This window comes from Gallus gallus, chromosome Z (genome assembly GCF_016699485.2).
Source record: "Gallus gallus isolate bGalGal1 chromosome Z, bGalGal1.mat.broiler.GRCg7b, whole genome shotgun sequence".
Classification (NCBI taxonomy): Eukaryota; Metazoa; Chordata; class Aves; order Galliformes; family Phasianidae; genus Gallus; species Gallus gallus.
The window spans coordinates 27,833,452-27,851,024 of record NC_052572.1 but is presented as its reverse complement, the minus strand read 5'-3'; positions in this window follow the sequence as shown (position 1 = coordinate 27,851,024).

The following is a 17,573-nucleotide window of genomic DNA, read 5'->3' as shown; positions in this document are numbered from 1 at the left end:
TCTGTGCTTGTAAAAATTTGCACTGGAGGAGGTGACCCACTGCCACCACAACTGAAACACACCACCTACCACCTTACTGTGCACTATGGAGACTAAACATTCACTGTTTGGTCTCCATAAACATTCAGCAAATACTGGTGAATGTCAGTGGGTGCCATTTTTTCCACGTGGAGGAATTTGATGACGCACGTTTACTTCCATGTCAGACACCACTCTGCTGCTATCTGTCACACAGCAATAAAATATAACAGAATATTGATGGGAGTGTTCAATCGCTATTGCCATGCCACCAATTTACACTTTTGATGCTGTGGGCCAACACAATAAAACAGGAGGCATTACTTTCGGAGCATCCCTTACTAAACATACACTCTTGTTAATATATACGTAATAGAAGATTTTAATTTTAAATATTTTTCCTAAAACAGTAAACAAATATAATAACAAAAAAGAAAGACGAATAAAAACATAAAGCTAGTGGGATATTTGACTATAGGGATTATGAAAATCTGATAGGGAGACATGATCAGATTTTCTGAGTTGAATATCTGATTGCATCTATACATTCCATTTGAAAATTTACAAGTCATGTATTTGTATCAACTGTTTGTTTGGGTTTTTTTGGTCAGTCTTGAAACCCCAGACTGAGGTGTGGTTGACATGCCCAAGGGATGGGATGCCATATAGAGGACCTACACAGTTTTGAAGCAGTGGGACCAGGAGAACCTCATGAGGTTCAATGAAACGAAGTGCAAGGTCTTGCACTGGATCATGGCCCTGTGTTTAGCCAGTGTGTCAAAATGCATACAATTATTTGCTATCAGTCGAGTCAGTACTGCACAGCACCCTGCTTTCAGGTGACCCAGTGTTAATAGCACACTGACAATTTGGGTGTTGCTGAGTGATGGGAGTGTGCTCCTTGCTGCTCTGTGGAGAAGAGCTGCTGAATTAAATTGCGGGGAAGGGGTGGGCTGCCTTGTGTGCTGTGCTGAGCTGCATGTGTCCCATGGGCTGTGGGTTGGACATGCCTGACATAATCTCTCACAGATTTGGAGATTCTCTTTGGTTTAACTATATAATCTGCATTTAAGACTTGCAGTCATCTCCATCCTCAAAATATTCTGGGGCACATCTAACAGTTGGAAAGTTAATGACAACGTCAAACTCCAGGACAGTTCTGCTAAGCCAGATCTTTCAAAACTAATAAATACATACATGGTTTCTCTCCCTTTTGCTTCCTCAAGTTCAAAGGACAGCATAATTAGAAGCAGTATTGTCAAGGTATTGGAGATAAAATGAATAAAACATTTGCTAGAGAAGCAGTTATTCTCGCGGTCAAGTAGACAAAAAAAATCTCTGATTAAGTTGTTTTGCCTGGCATGGCCATCAAGAATGCATGCTGAAGGGTTCCCTGACAGAGGAGAACAGCAGACTAAAAGAGGACTAATGTCTTAAGTACTCCAAACACTGAATAATTTCAGATGATACTAACATATGAACCATTCTTGTACTCCTCTTCATAGGCTCGCTAATGTCTCAGCTATTACCTATTACTGACAGTATTTTTTATGAACAAGATGGACAGAATTCTGTGAAGGATATTCATGTTTTACCTAGTTTTTGCACAGCTGATTCTTCATGAAAATTCTGTCTGAAAAACTGTGGTTTTTCTTTTTTGATTTTTTTTTTTAAGCAGGAGATGACTTTTTGTCTTACGAAGAAAATATACTAAATTTTTTGTTCCCAGAGATCAAGATGACTCCTGCATACTGTGATGTGAATAGTGAATTACAGAGATAAAAGTCTCCTAATTTCCCATGTGCTGCCTGCAAGTGATATCTGTCATGCGTTTAAATTTGGAAGGAATTCAGCTACTTACTTGAAACTTTGGTGGGACTGGAGTTTGACCTGTGGGCTTTTTGAGTAGATGGAGATGTTCATCTGTTCTTTTGAATATGGAAATGCTTCAGAGAATGCATGGTTATATGCTTTCATAACAACTACATCTGTAAGTCATAGTAAGAATAATATGCAGAATAGAAACCCTAGTATTAGTATTTCATGCTTGGTTATGTACCTTTGTTTCAGAACTTTTGATAAGACCAGGTGATCGTAAAATTTTGAAGCAAGTATGTCAGGATGACAGCTGTCCATTTTCATCTTTTCATATACAGGCCTTGTGTTCTCACTCATCTCTTTCATTTTCATACTTTATAAATTCTTCTAGTGTCTGTTCTTGCTACGGCTCACAGTTTCCCAAATCAGCAATTGCAATCTAATAATGACTGTATTTACATCCATCTCACTGCATTATTATGCAAAAGAAGCACTGAAACTGGCTTGGATTTTTTTAAATCTGAGTCCACTGCATTTTAGAATAGATCTGGACAGAGATGAGTGCCCTTTCTGCAGACTCAATTTTGCATTCATTTATATTCAGAAAGTTCTTATAATTACCCTACAAATTAGGAATGTCATTATTTCAAATGAAAAACTGCTTTTTGTTGTGTTGTTGTTGTTGTTATTGTTTTTTCATAAACTGCAAGTTAAAAAGTACAAGATTTAAGACGAAGTAAATGTTAGACAGTTTTGCCTAATACAAAAATTCTCTAAATGCATTTAGAACAGAAATCTAGAAATATATGTTCTGGTTAATCAGATGTTACATCGTAAGATTTTTTAAAATTTGATCCATAAAAGCCATCTGAAGGGAAAGAAGATCAGGATGTAATGGTAAAAGAAAGGTGATTTAGAACCTCAGACTAGCTTGGATCCAGTCAGAGAAATGACAGCATCAGTTAATTATTATGGCTGTCTCTGGGCCAGCCTGATGCCCCCTCCAAATCACCCGCTCCTCTAACAATATATGGTCACCTTCTTTCCCTTCAGATGGAGAGCTCATTTCTCTGCTTCTCACTGAACCTGGCCTTGAACATCTTCAGGGATGTTTCTCTAGGCAGTTTCTGTAGGCAGCCTGTTCCAGTTCTTCACGGGCACACACATGTGTTGGCAGGTTGAAATGTTATTATTGGCAATCACAGCAGTTTACTCTCCAAGTGGCACAAGTGCCTGTAACGCATAATACATGCTGGTTTTGATTTGACTGACAGTGTGTGGCAGGTGCAAGAGGCAGAGCTTGGACTGTACTGTGCCCTCCCCTCCACAGCATTCTGCTGTTGCCTACATAGTTTGTGCTCTAGCTGTGTGCAATCAACTTATCAAAAAATGACACTAAAAGTCAAACAATAACATTGAAAGTTTATGATCCTGTGGGGCTGCATTACTAGCTGTCCGCATCTGTATGTGGTCCATGGGCTATGAGTTGGAACATACGTTCTACCACTTTTAGCCAGGTATTGCTACTTGTCAGTCCTGAACAGTACTTTCTTTCGTGAACAGTTCACCTGAACTGAAAAAATAAAATCCTGCATATATTTTTAAAAGGATTTATTTGAGATCGGTGGTAATATCACCAGTGGCATTAACCCAGTTCTAAGCAGCAAATTGTAAATGCCTCATTTCACCTAGAATTTAGGAGAATATGTTCTTGCTCTCATGCTTGATTTGCCATTGTGGTAAAGTAATGGTGAGATTACTTCATTGAATGATTTTGACCTGTCTGCCTAAAAACAAAGAAATAACAGGAGGGTGCAGTTCTTAAAATACAAGAATTTGACTGAATGAAAAGCATTTTCTTCACAGATGATAATAAAATCACTTGTTTTCCAATTCATAGTCTCTCTCTCTTTTTTTTCCCCCTCAAAGTGCAGAAAAGTGTTTACATAGCATGATGTGAACATTTGTTTTTGTAAAATCACCTCCTCTAAGAATAGTTTTCTCTGCTATTTGTGTTTAATTTCATAATTAGATACTTCTCTCAGAACAAAGTGTCAGGACAAAATGTGCAGAAAGAAATACACACCGATTTTAGGATATAAAATGGCATGCTATGAAGTAGAAATGCTGCTATGAAAGAAACAGTCAGAACTGTTACTGTGAGGTACATGTTCTTTCTTTGGACAAATATATCCTTGGCTCATAATTTCTGTTGACCTGATACCTACTCCTTTGGAGGGAGAGATCTTATTTCCCTACTCCAAGCACCAAATACTAGATCAACAGTTCTGATAGCCATTTACTACTTTCATTGCTTTAAATGCTCAAAGGTATATACACTCAAGTTATTGGTGGGCTTACCTAATGCCAGATATGGGCTGGAGCTTCACTGTGACTTCAGCAATTCTCATTGTTTAATATACTTGGCAATACAATGGCAAACAGTGTGAAAATAAAGTGCATGTCAGTGAGATTATCAGATTGTTTTTGTTACTAAATATTGTGTGAATATTTCAGCAAGGACATGGAATGCTGACATGATCAGGTCATTAGCATGGATAAATAGGGAGCCCCTGACTGAGATAAGCATGAAAGGCTGATACACAGACAGTGCGAGGAGTGATTGGTCAGTTGGGAAGAAAACAAAAATATTTCTTGAGCCTGCAAGAATGGCATCAGAAAACCCAAATTTCTAAAATGAGCAAGAGGTGAGAAGGGCAGCATGAAGGGATTCCATAAATACGTTCTGAGAGGGTAAGAGGAGGGATCCAAGCAAAAACAAAGATCAAAGGCCTGAATTTCAGAAGAGTAGATTTCTTCTCTTCAGCAATCTGCTTGGGGAAAAAAAAAAAAAAAAAAAAAAAAAAAGAGAATATGGCCCTGGAGAGAATAGGTGTTCATGAGAGCTGGTTGACACTCAGGGATCGTACTGACCAAGATTAAGGAAGGCCCATCTCAAGAAGCTGGAAATCAAAGGCATTAGAAGTCCTCTGTAAGTGAGTAGTGAGTTCCTGACTGTACTTAAACATAGAAAAGAAGTATAGAACAGGTAGAAGCTGGGGCAAGTGACTTGGGAGAGGTGTAAAATTTTTTCCAGTCTTGCAGGGATATCACTAGGAAAGCCAAGGCTCCCTTGGAGTTGACTCTTCCAATATTTCTGGATGTAAAGGGTAACCAAAAAGGACTCTACAAGTACATCAGTAACAGAGAAAAGACTGCAAAAAACGTGGGCCTTTTAAAATGGAGCAAGGCACTGTTGACAAAGGCCATGGAAATGACTGAGATACTCAACACCTTCTTTGCCTCAGTTTTCATCAGCAAAACTGACCTTCAGAAATCCCAGGGCCCAGAAACCAAAGGGAAAGATGGGAAGAAAGAAGACTTACTCTCCACGGAGAAAGATCAGATTAGCGATAACATAAACTGAAAATATCTAAGTTCATGGGGCCTGAGAGATTGTCCCTGCAAGTACTGAGGGAGCTGGCTGATGTCCTTGCAAGTCCACTCTCAATTATATTTGAAAGGTCATGGTAACTGGGAGAAGTTCCTGGAAACTGGAAGAAAACAATTTTCTCTCCTGTTGCCGAGAAAAAGAAGAAAAATCCAAGGAGCTGCAAGATACTAAGCTTCACTGCAATCCCTGAGAGTGTGACAGAGCAACTACTCTTGGAGAGCAAATACATGAAGAATAAGATGTTGTTCAGGAGTAGTGAGCATGGATTTATGAACTTGGTGGATGAATGAAAAACAATGGATATTTTTTGCCTTGACTTCGTTAAGGCTTTTGACACTGTCTCTTGTAATATCCTCATAGAAGAGCTGACAAAGTCCAGGCTTGTGTACAGTGAAGTGAACCAAAAGAGGCTGAACAGCTTGGCACAAATTTCAGTTGAAGGCAGATCACTAGTGGGTCAATACTGAGTCTAATGTTGTTTAACATCTTCATCATTGCCACAGAGTGCAACCTCAGCAAGTACAGAGACAATACATGTTAGTTTCATGAGATGGTTGTATCTCAGTATTCTGTATTCAGAAGAACTTTGGCAGACTGGAGAATTCATCCAAGAAAACTCTCATGAAGATCAACAAGGAGAAATCGAAATAATAATGCCAGGCACCAGTACATACTGCCAGCCAACTGTCTGGAAAACAGCACTGCAGAGGAAGATATTATGGTCCTCTCGGGCAAAGTGACATGAACTAACAATGCAGCTGCAGTGGTATTCAGAGAAAAGGCAAAAACAAAACAAAACAAAACAAATCTATCTGAAAACAAGAAAATGTCATTTTACTGTGATGTTGATCAAACAGAGACTGGGGAGTCTCCGTCCATGAAGATATTCCGCATTCAACAGGACATGATCCAGGCAACCTGCTCTAGGTGATCCTACTTTAGCAGGGAGAATGTGCATTAGGTGATCTCAAGAAGTGCCTTCTAACAAAATAATTCTGTGATTCTGAGATGTCACCTGAGTGTTAACTAGTTTATCTAGTTTATCTGATTTCCATGAGATATCAGTGAGCTCAACAGGACAGTTTCATACTGAACAAAAAAGCACTTCTATTTTTAAATGTGTTGCTATTAAATTTCTTCAGCATGATGCTGATATGATGCGCTATTAAGTGCAATATAGACAAAAATATTCCGGTAAATACTGACAAAAAGTCTTTTTTTTTTTTTTTTTTTTTTTTTTTTTAATCCAATACATCAGTTTTAGGATATACATGTCTAACTAGAAATGGTGACCTTCTCTTATTTTCTGATTTGGACTCAGGAGAACCCGTGCTTAGTCTGGAAAGCTACTGCTTATTTTCACCACAAATTTTACCAAAGTGATCTCTAGTGTTTGGTAAATGAGCTGATGATTTTAACAAGCTTGTATGCATTCTGTAGCTTTCATCCCTCTTCCCAGATGTCTTACACTGTGATCTGCTTCTTCATGTTGGTGACACAGATGCAGATCTTTGATTCCTCTTCTGTTTTCACTCTGGCAGAGAAATTGATTATTGTACAGTTGCTTAAATAAAATCTGGTAAAGGCCATTTGCAACCCTCTGCAAAGAAGACCAAGCACTAAACAGAAACTAGTTCAGTAGTAATTGACCACAGAATAGCAGAATTTGAAATTTTGGACATGCAAAAAAAAAAAAAAAAAAAAAAAAAAAAAAGGAAAAGGAAGAATCTGTCATGCTGTGCTGGAGTCTGATAAAAGAATGGAAAGAAGTCAGAATGGGCTCACATTTCACATGATCACAGAATTACGGAATCACAGAATTCTGGGGGTTGGAAGGGACCTCTAGAGATCATTGAGTCCAACCCTTCTTCTAAAGCAGGTTCCCTACAGTGGGTTGCGCAGGTAGGCATCCGGATAGGTAATGAATATCTCCAGAGAAGAAAACTCCACAACCTCTTCAGGCAGCTTGTTCCAGTGCTCTGTCAACCTTGGTGCAAAGAAGTTCCTCTGCATGTTTGTATAGAACTACCTGTGCTCCAGTTTTTACCCATTGCCCCTTGCCCCATCACTGCACTCTACTGAAAAGAGCCTGGTCCCCTCCATTTGTCATCCCCGCCTCAGATACTTATAAACTGTTATGAGATCTCCTCTCAGCCTTCTCTTCTCCAGGCTGAACAGTCTTCTGTTTCTCAGCCTTTTCTTACTCAGAAGATGCTTCAGGCCCTTTATAGTCTTTGTTGCCCTCTGCTGGAATCTTTCTAGGAGATCTCTATCTTTTTTTGAACTGGGGAGTCCAGAATTGGAGACAGATCTCCTTCCATGTTATCTCAGTTTTATAACCTCTCATCCAGGGCTCAGTCCTGATAGAGGGACTCAGTCCTGAGAGGTTGTTTCATGGCTTCCATAGAACTCAGGGAAGGGTAAAGTACTTCAGAAAAGCACTTCATAGCATAAAAAATGGAGAACTAAAATCTTGAAATTCTGACTCTGGGGGGCTTATTCAAGTATACTGTGTAAATATCTCTGGTCAAGAGACAATTTATGGAAATCACATTCAGCAGATTTTACTCAAGGAAAAGTATTTGCTTCCTGTGATTGCTTTGTTCAAGTGGGAAGAATATGATTTTGTCCCTGTGCAGTATTATCTAATACATAATACTATTAGATAATCAATAAAGAAAGCACACAAAACACTTTCCGATGGGAGAACTAACTGGTTATTACAGTCTGGATCAAAGGATGCAGTGATAAATGGAGGAAGCATGAATTCACTAAGCCAAAGTTTGTAAAAAGTAGACATAAACCATTATCAGCAAGGCAGGAGGCAGTGAAATGCCAACAAATCAAGTGATCATTATTTGCTCCAATTTTACATACAACAAGAAATAATCATAGAATCACAGATTGAAAGAGACTTTACAGATCATCTAGTTCTAACCTGCTGCAGATAGATTTAGTGGTAAATATCAGATTAATACAGGCAAATCTAGTGGGAAATGTCATCTGAGGGCCAATTTTCTGGTGATGTAAGTTGACCCAGCTGAAGCATCTGAACTTACTCTTGTAAACACTTTAAATTTTTAAGTAATTAGGGAGCAGCGAGCAACTTGCCTTTATACAACAACTGTCAGATGTATTGAATAAGACAATCTGTAGGACCAGAGAATCAAAGGAGGGACTAATTTAAATTGCCCTGGACTAGCAACAGTAATTCATTTATTCTCTTTTATATGTTTCCCTTCTTTCTTTTCTTGGATCCGTCAGGCTAACCAAGACACCAGATGTTCGTGTAATTCCAAACCATGAAGGGATGCTACCAATTAGCCAAACAAATTGAAATTATCTCAGTGAAATGAGGTCTCTTATTCTGAAAGCCTGACTGTTGGTAACTAAATCCTATAGCATTGTTAGCCATTAGAGTATTCTTGTATATGTTGTCTTGCAATAGGAAATGTTGGAAGGTAAGATTATCAATAATGTCACTTCTGCTGCCTGAGGTGAGTAATTCACATTCATAGCCGATGTGAAAGAGGGAGAGAGTGAGCTATAAAAGGATAGTTACAACAGCAACAATATGTGTTTAATGAGGAATAAAAATCTATTTGTGGAAAAAGAAATGAATTTATTTGCTTGAAATTATGAAAACAGCAGTTTATAGATAAAATCCACTTAAAAATTGTGCTTGTATTTTTTTTAATAAAGGACATCATCCACAAAAAACTGCACCATTGAATAAATAACCAAATAAGACAATTTTTACTACTTCTCTGGATTTGCTTTTGAAATTTATGGATTAATGTGAACCTATTCTCAATATCTATAAAACTGTGAAGTTAGTTTGAATATGAGGCTGAATGGTGACTTTGTATTTTGTGGGCTTCTCTATATATCAACCAATTGTTGTTCTTCAGTGTTTTTAGGCCATGATAGGTGACATGAGGGCTTCATTTTTTTTTTTTTTTAAACCAAGTGGTAATTTCAGAGGATAAATAAAATACATTAATTATTTGTCTGCCTTTATTACAGTGCTGTGGTGGAGTTCACACTCTTGAGAGATATGAGACAGTCAAAGAGTAAAATCAAAGGGTGCAAAATTAAGTGAACAAAAAAAAAGTGAACTTCCAGTTCTTCAGAGAGTTAGTCAACAAAACACCCTGGGAAACTGTTCTCACGGGCAAGGCTGCAGAGCAGAGCTGGCAGATCTTTAAGGAGGCTTTCCTCAGGGTGCAAGAGCTCTTCATCCCCTGCTGTAGCAGGTCAGCAAAGGAAGGCAAGGAACCGACATGGGTGAACTGGGACCTACTGGTCAAACTGGAGAGCAAGAAGAAAATGCACAGACAGTGGAAATAGGGACAGGTACCATGGGAATAGAATAAGGACGCTGCTAGGTTGTGTAGGTACGAGGTCGGGAAAGCAAAGGCACAGTTTGAAGCAAACTTGGCAAGGGGTGCCAAGAAGAATAAGAAAGGCTTCTTCAGGCACCTCAGCCAGCAAAGAAAAGTCCAGGAGGATTGACTTCTCTTAGTGAGTGACACAGGCAATATGGTAACGACAAGGACAAGGCTGAGGTATTCAACACTTCTTTTTTTTTTTTTTTGCCTAAGTCTTCTCTGACAACTGCTCATCACACAGCCCTCAGATTATAGATTTGGAAGGAGGGGATTGAGCAGTGTCCCTTCTGCTGTAAGCAAAGATCAGTTTTGTGACTGTCTGAGGAACCTCAGCATCGACAAGTCTATGGGTTCTGATGAGATACATCCCAGATTCCTGAGGGAACTGGCTGATGTGGTCACCAAATTATTCTCAATGATATTTGAAAAGTCATGGCAGTCAGATGAAGTTCCTGGTGACTGGGAAAAAAAAAAAAAAAAAAAAAAAAAAGGCAGCGTCACACCCATTTTTACAAAGAGTAAAAAGGGTGACCCTGGGAACTACCAGTATGTCACTCTCACATCTGCACTGGAAAAAATCATGGGCAGATCCTCCTGGAAGCACATGGAAGACAGGGAGGTGATAGAGGAGAACCACTGTGATTTCACCAGCGGCAAATCCTGCTTGGCCAACCCAGTGGCCTTCTGTGATGGTGTAACTGCATCAATGGATAAAGGAAGAACTGCTGGTGTCAAGGGAGGATCAGGTGGGCGTTGGGGAAAGGGTCTGCACCAGAGGGCAGTGAGCATGGAGCAGGCTGCCCAGGGCGGTGGGCATGTCTTCGAGATGCTGCAGCTCAAGGAGCATTGGGTCACCGCTCTCAGACACAGGGTTTGAGTTTGGGTGGTCCTTTGTGGAGCCAGGGGTTGGACTCGATGATCCTTGTGAGTCCATTCCAACTCGGGATATTCTATGATTCTATGAATTTATGATTACCTCTATCTGGACTTCATTAAGGCCTTTGACACGGTACACCATAACATCTTTATCTCCAAATTGCAAAAATATGAATTTGATGAATTTGATGAGTGGACTGTTCAATAGATGAAGAATTGGCTGCAGGATCAAATCAATTGAGTAGTGGTCAATGGCTTCATGTCTGGATGGAGATCAGTGACAAGTGGTATCCCCCATGGGGCAGTGCTGGAACTGATATTCTTTAATATCTCCATCAATGACATCAATAGTGCAGTTGAGCGCACACTCAGAAAATTTGTGGACCAAGCTGTGTGGTGAGATCAACACAATCACAGAATTACAGCATCACAGAATCACAGAATGTCAGAGATTGGAAGGGGCCTTAAAAGGTCATCTAGTCCAATCTCCCTGCCAGAGCAGGAACACCTAGATTAGATCACACAGGAACATGTCCAGGCTGGTTTTGATTGTCTTCAGAGAAGGAGACCCCACAGCCTCTCTGGGCAGTGTCCTCTTTCAGTGTTCTGTTACCCTCACTGTGAAGAAGTTTTTTCCCTTATTTATGTGGAACTTCCTATGTTTCAGCTTGCGCCCGTTGCCCCTAGTCCTACTAGTGGATGTCACTGAGAAGAGCCTGGCTCCATCCTACTGGCACTCACCATTTACATATTTATAAACATTAATGAAGTCACTCCTCAGTCTCCTCCAAGCTAAACAGACCCAGCTTCCTCAGCCTTTCCTCGTAAGGGAGATGTTCCACTCCCTTAATCATCTCTGTGGCTCTGCACTGGACTTTCTCAAGCAGTTTCCTGTCTTTCTTGAACTGTGGGGTCCAGAACTGGACACTATATTCCAGACGCAGTCCCATCAGGGCAGAGTATAGAAGGAGGAGAACCTCTCTCAGCCTACTAACGACACCCCTTCTAATACACCCCAGGATGCCATTGGCCTTCTTGACCACAAGGGCACAGTGCTGGCTTGTGTTCCTCCTGCTGTCCACCAGGACCCCTAGGTCCCTTTCCCCTGCGCTGATCTCCAACAGGTCAGTCCCCAGACTGTACTGGTACCTGTGGTTGTTCTTGCCCACATGCAAGACTCTACACTTGCCCTTGTTATTTTTCATTAAATTTCTCCCCACCTAGCTCTCCACTTGGGGGATTGGATGCCATCCAGAGGGACCTAGACAGGCTTGAGCAGAGGGCCCAGAAGAATGTCATGGTTTTATGATTTTTGGCTATTGCTATTCCACATCATAACATCATGTAGTGCACTGGGAGTTAAAGAGTTAATGCTCCAGGTCCAGGCACTGGTCCTGGAAGAGAAGAACTACTTCATTCCCCAGAAGTCTGTTCGCTGTTCTGTTATCATTTCTGCTCAGGGGGATCAGATATAAGGCCTTGGTATGTCACCTGACATGTTCTTTTCCCTTTTTCGGCTCTCCTCCCTGCTGCTCATCTTGGCTGCACACATAGCCTTAGCATTAGGCCCTACAGAGGGATCTGGACAGGCCTGATAGCTGGGCTGAAGCCAATGGGATGAGGTTCAACAAGACCAAGTGTCGAGTCCTGCACTTTGGCTACAATAATCCCAGGCAATGCTACAGGCTTGGGGCAGAGTGGCTGAAAGACTTTGTAGAGGAAATGGACCTTGGGGGTATTGATTGATGCTTGACTGAACATGAGCCAGCAGTGTGCCCAGGTGGCTAAGGCCAATGGCATCCTGGCTTGCATCAGAAACAGTGTTGCCAGTAGGAACAGGGAAGTAATTGTCCCTCTATACTCAGCACTGGTGAGGCCACACCTCGAATACTGTATCCAGTTTTGGGGCCATCACTGTAAGAAAGACATTGAAGCCCTGGTGAAGAGTGAGAACAGGACCCTGCTGTTATAGAGAGAAGGGCCTCACAGCAAGAAAAGGGAAAGTAGCTTCACAAAGCAGAAATAAGGGGCAAATAGAGATAGTTTATGTAGAGAGTGTTAGAAAACAAGGGATTGCAAGCACTTTCACAGACACTAGGTCTGGAATAACAAGTGGGATGAAGGCCATAAAGATAAGGACTGGAGAGCAGCTCGAAAACATTTGGCAGGGAGGTGATTAGATGTTTTTGGACACTCTTTCTCTCATAATATTTGATTTATTAGCTTCAATTCTAATTATATTGTATTATAGTGTGTTATCTTGCATTCCGATATTGTATTTAGTAAATTAGTTTTTCTCCTCAGATCATTGCTGCTTTAATTATTTAATTATTCAGGATCCCCTGTCTCCCCTTTCAGGATGCACAGACTCGTGAATCCCTCTGCCCCACTAGTCGCTGAACTGGGCTGAAGCAGCCCATAAACCACTGACAGAGAACCTCATGAAGTTCAACAAAGCCAAGTGCAAGGTCTCGCGCTTGGTTGAAGCAACCTCCATTAACAAGACAAACTGGGCAATGAAAGGATTGAGCCCTGCCAAAATTACCTGGGGTTACTCGTAAATGCCATGCTGAACATGAGCCAGCAATGGGCGCCCTTCTGGATGAAAGTCAACTGTATCCTAGGATGCATTAAAAGAAGAGTGGCCACCAAGTCAAGGGAGGTGATCCTGCCTCTGTACTCTGTGCTGATGAGGCCTCACCTGGAGTACTGCATCCAGGAGTGGAGCTGTCAGTGCAGAAGAGACATGGATCTGTTGGAGCACATCCAATGGAGAGCCACAGAGATGATCCAAGGGATGGAACACCTCTCTGATGAGGACAGGCTTAGAGAGCTGGGACTGTTCAGGCTGGAGAAGAGAAGGCTCCGAGGTTGCCTGATCGTGCTCTTTCAGTATGTAAAGGGGAGCTACAGGAAAGAAAGGAACAGACTCTTTAGTAGGATCTGTGGTGACAGGACAAGGGTAAATGGTTTCAAATGAAGAGAGGGAAGATTTATTTTGGATATAAGGAAAAAGTCTGTTACAGTGAAGATGGTGAGGAACTGGAAAAGGATGTTCAGAGATTTGGTGATGCTCTGGTCCTTGGAGACTTTCAAGGCCAGGCTGGACCAGGCTCTGAGGAACCTGGTCTAGTGGTGTGTATATCTCTGTTCATTGCAGTGGAGTTGTACTACATGAACGTTAGAGATTCCTTTCAACTCTGAGGATTTTATGATTTTTTGATTCTTTGAATTATGTCACTTTTGCCATCTGACATGAACAATTCCTGTTCACAGCCTGTATGGAAGAGGAAAGGAGGGACTATCAGTGAATTTGAACTATAGCTCTTCCTTGAGTGTGAAATGCATATCTGAAGTTTAAATGTATTGGATTTGTACACCTTCCTTGAATATGAAATAAATAACTCCATCTTGGATTTGCTATCACTGAAATAAAAGTCAGGGACAGTGAGAAATAACCCTCTATATGTCTGTTAAACAGTAGCCTTTCTGGAAAACAGAAAACAAAACACATGCATTGCAGGGAAAGGCACTGTCTTCTTATACCAACTATTATTACTTTAGCTTGGAAGCGAGACTGATAGGCCAGCTGAAGTGCACCTACAGTGTTGGTGACAAACAGTCAGATGACGTCACAGTCAGAGGGGCTGTGTGTTAGCAAGATCTTCCAGTCTGCTCAATGAGGTGCTGAGCACAATGAAGCACATCTGAAATGCTTCTACATTGTGTTGAATAGCTACAGGCTTTTCAGAAGAGACAGGCTGAGCAGGAGAGGCAGGGGATGGCACTATATGTAATGGGGCAGCTGGACTGTATACACCACACAGCTGAGAACCCCTAGGTAAGAATTAAGGGAGAAGCAAATAAAGGGGATATTACTATGGGAGTCCATCACTGACCACCTGGTCAGGGTGATGACACCTGAAGTATCCTTTAATTAATTATCCTTTAAGAAACTCAGGGAGACATCTAGATCAAATGCCCTTGTCCTTATGGGGACTTCAGCTTGCCAGACATTAACAAGGAACACCACATAACTGATACAAACAGGTCCAGAAGATTCCTAAAACACCTTAAGGACACCTACTTGGTACATATACTGAGGAAGCTGATGAGGAAGGGTGACCTCCTAGACCTGTTGCTTGTGAGCAGAGAAGGTCTTGTGGGTGAAGTGGCAATTGGTGGACGTTATGGCCATAGCAACCATAAAGTAATTGAATTTAAAATCTTCGGTAATAGGAGTAAAACTGCTACCAAAGCTACAACTCTGATAATGGGGAGAGCAGATTTTAGGCTGTTCAGGGAACGGAACAGTTAGTAAGGTCCCCTGCGAAACTGTTTTTGAATGTGTTGGTGTCCATCAGTGCTGATCACTTTTTAAGCATCACCTCTTGAGAGCACAGGATCATGCAGTTTCAAAATGTGGGAAGTCACCAGGTGGAGCCAAAGGCCAGCTTGACTGAGCAGGGATCTCCTTGAGTTTAGGTGGAAAAAAAAGATGTATGGCCACTGAAAGCAAGGTCAGGTGACATGGGAAGACTACAGGGATACTCTTCACCTTTGTACAGAGAAAATTCGTGCAGTCAACACTCGGTTGAACCTGTCCAATAGTGTGGGGGGAAATATAAAGGGCTTTTAAAAATATGTTAAAAATAAAAGGAGGACCAGAGAGAACATCAGATCATTACTTGATGAGAATGGTCTTCTTACAAACCGGGACATAGACACAGCAGAGACTTTTAATGCCTTCCTTGTCTCTGTCTTCAAGACTGATGATGGGTCTTCAGGTGCACTTCAGGTGCACTGAATTGGATGAATGTGACTGAGGTAACCATCAATTCCCAGCTAATCCTGAACTTGTGCAGGATTTTCTGCTCTACCTCAATGCATATAAGTCCATAGGACCTGATGGGATCCATCCCAGAGTACTCAAAGAACTAGATGATGTTATTGCAAGATCTCTGTCAATTATTTTTCAGTAGTCTTGGAAATCTTCAGTTGACTGGAAGCTGGCAAACATTGTTCCAGTTGTTCCAAGAAAAGCAAGAAATAAGGCCCTAGTAATGACAGACCTGTCAGTCTAACTTTACTGCCTGGTAAAATTATGAAGCAAATTATGCTAGGAGTTACTGAAAAACACCTAAAATGCAATGAGGTCATTGGTCACAGCCAACATGGGTTCATGAGGGAAAGGTCCTGCTTAACTAACTTGATTTCCTTTTATAACAAGGTCATTCATCTAGTTGATCAAGAGAACTGAGTTGTTGTTACCTTTTTGGATTGCAGGAAAGTTTTGATACTGTTTCTCACAGTATTCTTCTAGACAACATATCCAGCATACAGCTAGACAAAAATGTTATGTGATGGGTAAACTAGGATTATAATAAATGGGGTTACATCAGGCTGTCAGCCAAGTTATTAATGGGGTTCCCCAGGGCTCCATTTTGGGAACAGTTCTCTTTAATGTTTTCATAAATGACTTGGATGCTTTGAGCAAGTTTGCTGACGATACTAAGTTGGAAGGAGTTATAGTCTCCAAGGTTGGAGAGTCTATGAAGAGAGATCTAGACAAACTAGAGAGCTGGACAATCACCAACTACATAAAGTTTAGCAAGAGCAAGTGCTGGATTCTACATCTGGGAAGGAGCAGCCCTGGCTGTTGTTGTGATTTAACCAGGCAGGTGGCTAAGCACCACACAGTTGTTCACTCACTATCCATTTCCCAATGGGGTGGGGGAGAGAATTGGGAAAAAGCAACTCTTGTGGATTGAGATGAATGTATTTACTAAGAGAAAAGGAAAAGGATAATAGTTATGACTATATATATGTATGTATGAATGTATGTAACAAGTGATGCACAAGCAATTTCTCACCACCTCCTGACTGATGCCCCTCTAGCTTGAGGTGAACTCCCACCCTCTTCAAAACTCCTTCTGCGTGATATCGTATGGCATGGAATATCCCTTCAGCCAGTTTATGTCAGCTGTACTAAATTTTCTTTCTCCCTGTCCCCTTCAGGCTACTTATTTTCTCCTAACATTTTCTTTAAGTTTTATACTCTCAACATAACTCTCATTAACTCTTCTTTATTCTCAGCTCCTCTTCCATCACTATCCTCAAAATTCTCAATTTAGTGCTCACTTCCCTGTACATGGATGCTTCTTTCCCATCTTCTTTCTTCCAATATTCTGTTTCCCCATTTATAATTTATTGAAGGATCTCCTTCACCCTGCTGTCTTGGTTTCTTCTCTCCATCCTTTAGCACTCCTTTTTCCTCCTATCTTCTCTTTTCCTGCTAACAGCCCTTGCTCAAAGCAAAAGTTGGGGTAAATACAGGCCTTCCACTCCAGCAGTCCTACCCTCTCACACAAACTGCAGTGTCTATACCTTTGTATAAACACAAGACAGACAAGTTTGCTAGACAACTCAAACATACATGCTTCCTGAGACTTTAATAGTCATGAGAATCAATATAAGCATGAAAACAGACAAGGTCAGAGCTAACACCAGTAGTAGACCCATGTTTTTCTGAAAATACAGCAGCAACCCTCACAGGATAACCCGGAGCACCTCAAACTGCATTTAAGTCCTGTGTTTAGCACCTGAATCTCTCACCTGCTTTCCTGCTTATTTTGCCTAAATACCTAGCTGGAAGGAAGATAAATAATTTCCCTCTTACCAGATTTCATGGTGTGAAAAAAATCAGTGTGTTTGGATGCCAGTGACAGAAAACAATTCTACAAAGCTATAGTGGAAATACTAGCTGATGGCTTGAAACAGTGATTGAGCACCTGGTAAGAAGGCAGGGCCAACCCAGGGGAGCTCAGGTGCATGCAAATGCACCTGAGTGACTGGAAGGGTTGGGCCAGGAATTCTCTCCTTCCCAGACCTCATTCAAAGGTTGTCAGTGAAGGCAAAGATACATCCTTTGGAGATCCCTGCCAATCTGAGGACTTCACAAACCTTCTGAAGGTAAGCAGCTTCTTTTCCTTATTTCTGCACCCACTGCTGTTGCC